The sequence below is a fragment of the Manduca sexta genome, unplaced genomic scaffold (genome assembly GCF_014839805.1).
Source record: "Manduca sexta isolate Smith_Timp_Sample1 unplaced genomic scaffold, JHU_Msex_v1.0 HiC_scaffold_1250, whole genome shotgun sequence".
Taxonomy (NCBI): Eukaryota; Metazoa; Arthropoda; class Insecta; order Lepidoptera; family Sphingidae; genus Manduca; species Manduca sexta.
In genome coordinates this window covers 4241-10172 of record NW_023592097.1, presented here as the reverse complement: position 1 = coordinate 10172, position 5932 = coordinate 4241, and the positions used below count along the sequence as shown (strand labels likewise).

Sequence of the window (5932 nt, the reverse complement as noted above, 5' to 3'; positions counted from 1 at the left end):
TAAATTAAAACCCGCTGAACGATATAGTAAGTAAGAAAGTTATAAAAATACTGTTTTCGAATAACAACATTATTTGTTATAAACGTAAATCCTTAGTCTAAAAAAAAAAAAAAAAAAAAAAAAAAATTCGATGAAAGCACGGCCTGGTTGCTCAACAATAATCATTTATAATGCATGCAATGGCTACTTATATATGGAAAGCGATAGCAATTGTCGACTACAACACTTATCATTATCGTTAATCATTTGCAGTACGCCAAGTCATCGGAACCTTTAGCAGTATAACAAGAATGTTAATTCATTAAGCCTTAGGTCCTTCGCCCACGGGACTATTTAACCATATTCAGGTTTCGTGCATTCTTCTCCAACAGAACCTGAAGCATCCAAACCTGGTGAACCTGATCGAAGTGTTTCGGCGCAAGCGCAAGCTGCACTTGGTCTTCGAGTACTGCGACCACACCGTGCTACATGAATTGGAGAAGTATCCAGCTGTGAGTACACCTGCAATGATCTTTACCTTTAATTTTTAGGAAAGTCATACACTTGAGTGAGGTGGCTGGCGGGATAATGCCCACCGTAGAGTTGCATGTTAGTTTTTGTTTCTATAGCATTTAATTCCCTCCCTTCCCGAAAAATGACATGATAGACGCCACTAGAATAACATATCTCTCTGGCGTTAAAAAAATATCTTATCGCATTCCCTTGCAAAGACTATATTATTATGTTAATTTTAAAATCCCATCTCACCAAACACAAGTACAAAGTAACTTATGGTCTGTTTGTACAAGACAGTAATTTTAATTCGCGTGCCGACCTCGCTATTGGGTCTATTTGTGTAGTGTGTACCTCTGCCTCATTTACCGAGACCCTGAACTTTGAATGTTTGGCGATTACATTGTTAGACTTTTAACGTATTATTGTCTCGGTGTTGTACGCCTATTGGATTAGATAATGAAATAACTCAAATTTGCCGCTGAGTAGGCTTATAAGGGGCAGTAGTCGAGCTGCCTTCCTACCATGGGCGCTGGAGGGGGTATAAGTAGGTGCACGGGCACCTTACTGCCCAGAAATACATCACAAAAAGTATGTCACTGAATAAATCTGCATCAGTGGTAATTATACACCACTGAGGATTATTTATAGTAATTTATTTTCAAAGTCGCGCAATTTGAATTTGACCATTAATTATTGAAGTTAGTTAAATTATATCACTTCGAGTTTAGGCATTACGGCGTCTTTTTTTTAACGAAATTATCAAATACGAACTTATATCCATTTGCTGAGTTTAAATTGACACGGACAAGCCACGTTTGGGAAAACCTAATGTGTGAGTCAACATTGACTGACGAGCGCCGTATGTGGGGTGATATCTTTAATGTATTGTTTCATTTTGAAGTCTATATTAGTTTTCAATCGGAGACGTAGTTGAATTGCGTGCGCTCTTCAACACCGCTCTGAGGTCCCGGGTTCGAATTTCGAGTCGATGTGATATTATTTTTTTCTGCTCATTATCAACCCAGAATCTGTAATTAGTACTTGAAATAGCGATTGGATCACCCTCTATAACATCTTGCAGTGGAACGCACATGGCGAAAAGGGATATTTTAAGCTTTGCTGCTGCCAACACCTTCAGGAATAAAGGCGTGAAGTGCGGTAGTTTTTAAATTTTGATTACTATGAACTTCTGTTTGGTACTTTTCCCGAGTGAGATACATTGCAACTGACGGTAAATGCATGGATCGTATGTCTACAAGGGAAATTGATGTAATCATCATAATATTGTAACCAGCTGATTTAATAGAATTTGAACACGTAGGTAAACAATTAGAGACTACACTCACTCGAGTAACTGGTCTGCTAATTATTATATACCTAGGCTTTGCTATAAACAGACGATATTTTGTGTCTGAACGAAAAAAACGCAACAGTAACTGGTGGCTAATATGCAATAAAGATATTTTATACTATATTTTAAGAAAAAGATTAGAAATACCATTCTGATATGTGGTTCCCATGTTCGTTTTATAATGTGAACATTTCCTTGTGTATTTAAAAAATGAACAAATAAAAATGATGACTAATAACTTGAAATATGTCATTAAAAATATTTGCTGTGTTTGAGGTCAAAAAACGTGATCAAACGGGTATGTTTATTCAAATTAGTGTTTTTGGAAATCAATAAATTCATTTCTGTTTTACTAAACAATAGGATTTCAATATTTATTACTTTTTTGTACACGTGCAGTTGAAAAAATATTTCTAGCATTGAGTTTATGTTAAAACTATCTAAATTGTATTACGTTCGAAGCAGTGGTGGAACGTCCTAGGCGCTACTTTTAGAGGGGCACTAAAAAATGTAAACTAGGAACTTTTAAAATTGGAATTTTATCCTTTCATATTTAAGCGCATGTACCGACATTTAGGGGGTGGGATGCTTGGTTGCATAGTGGGTCTTTTGTTTTGTTGAAATGGCGTTTCTTGTTTCGTTTGGTGCGTTGGGGCGACTAATTTTGGATCCAAAACTCACGCTACGGCACTGATTCTAAAATAAGACAAAAAAACACTGTAAATATATAATTATATACTGAAGTTATATTAGGTATCTACTATCTACTTATTTTACCATTTCTCTATGTGAATTACTCTAAGGCGTCTTTTTTGGTGCATTTGTTTTGTTTCGTGTACCTACTGAAGTCGAAATTCACTGAGCTCTACTGATTACGTACTTATAATAGTTATTAGGGAATTTAATGAGAATACGTGACACAAATCACAATTATAGGGAAATCATGACTTGATTAAACTACCTGTTTTTGAATCACGAATCAAACTAATGATGTTCAATAATCGCAACTGATTTAATGAAGCAAATATTTTTGTAATTTATAAAGCCTATTTATATAACGATGAAACAATATTTATTCATTAAACACAGGAATTTCGAACAAAACAAATTCCTAAAATCTCTTGAGTTTCCTTATGAAAAACACACACGTTCTTATATTTAAATAACCGTTGGGTTTATGTTAATATATTTATTATTTATTTTATGTTCAATTATTCTTATCATTAATAAGATGGTACTTAAAATTCTAAGCAGATACTAACCTATTAATTGACGGATAACTGCTGGCTTCCTATAATTACAGCAGTGGTAGGCAGCGGCTTCGCTGTATGCTTTGTATATCCGATGTTCGTGGGTGACTTACTATCAGATAGGGCGTCAGCTCATCTGCTTTCGAGGGTTACAATTTATTACAATAAAATGTATTAAAATTTACAAATTATTTATTGGTATACCCAAATTACAATAGTTTCGTAATACAAGTTATTACGCAAGATATTGAGCGACCTCCAGATTAACAGAGAACATTTGGACTATTTTCCTCTTAACTTTTTTTACGTGACGCGCATGTGATGAGCTGTCGACATATTCAATGATATCAGATCGCTCCAATTAGACCTTCATGTATCTTTATGGAGATCAAGTGACCCATCGATGGACCTTGACTGCACGTAATCTGCATAATGTAGACAGTAATTCTTAGACGTTAATTACACGCTTCAAATGCAACAAAGACATGCCTTTGTGAATTGTATAAAAAAGTAAATAATTCAGTTTATTTAGTTCATGTTAACAACATAATTCTACAATATTTAAGACAACGTTCGCAGGTTCAAAACCCAAGGTACTACCTCTGACTTTTACAAGTTACTTGTTTATTTGGGTTAACAGTGAAGGTAAACATTGTGAGGAAATCTACATACCTGAGATTGACAATTCTCTATAAGAATTTCGAAGGTATGTGAAATCTGAAAACCCGCACTACGCCAGGGTGATAGGCTAAGGTCTAAATACAGCAGTATAGCAGGCCCCGCTCAGCAGTGGTAGGTATGGTACAGCCAATTTTCTTTCGTCAAACTGCCCCTATACCTTGAATAATAGCGATTTCGCTTAGTTTTACGACTTTGTGTCAAATCTGAGTATCACAGCTACAAATTTCAAAACCACTCTTCTCCGATAGCCTAGTTGGTTGTGGAACGGACTGCCGTTGTACGCAGGTTCAAATCCCAAGGGCACACACCTCTGACTTTTCTAAAAAATGATGTTTGTATTCTTTCACCAGTGAAGGAAAACATCGTGAAGAAAACCTACATACCTGAGAAGCTCTCTATAGGAATTTCGAGGGTGTATGAAGTCTTATCAAATCGCACTAGGCCAGCGTGGTGGGCTAAGGCCAAATCCCTCTCAGTGATAGGGAGGCCCGTGCCCAACAGTGGGCCAGTATATAATACAGTGCTGATATGATTATGACTCTCTTCTCCCAGGGCTGCCCCGAGCTCCTCTCGAAGCAGATCATCTGGCAGACCCTGCAGGGCGTCGCGTACTGTCACCGGCACAACTGCATCCACCGGGACGTGAAGCCCGAGAACATCCTGTTGACAGGCGACGGCGTGGTCAAGCTGTGCGACTTCGGCTTCGCGAGGATGATTAGTGCGTAGTGCTGTTTCTACAGGGTCATTTTGACATTGCATTACTAAATGAAACCACATACTTATCTACTTGGAAATACCAATTAAGTAATAAGTTACTTGAGCCGTACATAGATGTAAATTTAAGTGTAAGTTTTGAACAAAATAAATATTAATAAAATTGATTTTAATTTTACGCGCCCGAATGCCACTACTACTACTCCATGAGAATTCGTCGCAGCGGCATCATACTTTCAGTCAGAAATACACTCACGTACACGCCATATTCGCACTTAACTACAAAATGATAAAAAAATTAGAAAACTAAAAGCAGGATTTTAGGTAAATATATTCGTAATTAATGGATATTTTTTGGCACAATGTCAGCAAAGATGAAGACGAGTATGTGGTTTCATTTAGTAACAGAATGTCAAAATGACCCTGTATATTCCAACGTATACCAGTCTGGGACTTTTTTATGTCTATCCCTGGTTTATAATAACTATTTTTTTTATGTTGCGTTACAGGTTAATTCTTATAATGTAAGCACACTACAAGAAAGTCTAAAATTGATTATGAATTCATCGTTTTATTATTATGTTTAATATGATAGTTTCTGATGTACCCATTTTGAATAATCCTTGCATTGCTCTAAGGTGGATTAATAGGCAATTCCCTTGGGCATTTTACACTGGCCTATCTTTAAAAGTTTGTGTTATATTATTAACAATAAAAAAGAAATTTGTTCAAGAGAAAATTACTTCTATAACTATTTAACCCAGTCTTCGAATATCTACACATAATCAAACTTTTTCTTAATAAGACAAACTAGGTCAAAAAATACGTAAATAATTATTAGACAGTATCTTTGACAATCACAAAAGTCTGATATAGTATGATGCATTAAATATTCAGCTACACTTTTCTTTATTCCTTACCCTATCCTATTTCCTGTATCCATACATCCCTTCCCGTTTCCAGGTGGCAGCTGTTCCTCAGAGTATTCCGTCCATACCATGATACCCTTCGGCGTGGACGTCAGGAGACGAGCTAGTAACTATTTATACCAACATTTAACTTACTCGTAGAAATGTTTTGGTATATAGCATTTTAGTTATGTAGTGTAAAGATAGTTAAAAAGGGGACGATGGAAGTATAGGACTGGGCAGGTTGAAGAACATTTTTATTGCTTTGAACGCCGAGACGAGCTTGCCGTTCGCATGTAAGCGATTCGACCGCCCGTAAACAGTAGAAAGACAACCAACACATTTAAATACAAATTATTGTTTGGTATTCCACTGCGCTCGCAATCCTGAGACATGAGATGTTAAGTCTTGTTCTTTAAACCAGAACACAACAGTGACTACACAGGTGGTTCCTACCCAGGCGGACTCTCAGATATGTGAGACCTACCAGTGAAGAACAATACATTTTGAAGTAAGAAAGAGAATATTGCCAG

At 36.4% G+C, this 5932-nt stretch overlaps 1 long non-coding RNA gene across 1 annotated transcript; it reads left to right on the top strand.

Annotated features, from left to right (window-relative positions):
* Nucleotides 1-232: 232 nt before the first annotated feature.
* On the top strand, nt 233-5604 carry LOC119191246. The gene is made up of 3 exons (XR_005113407.1): nt 233-491; nt 4330-4495; nt 5455-5604. It is a non-coding gene; the product is annotated as an uncharacterized LOC119191246 (long non-coding RNA).
* Nucleotides 5605-5932: the final 328 nt, after the last annotated feature.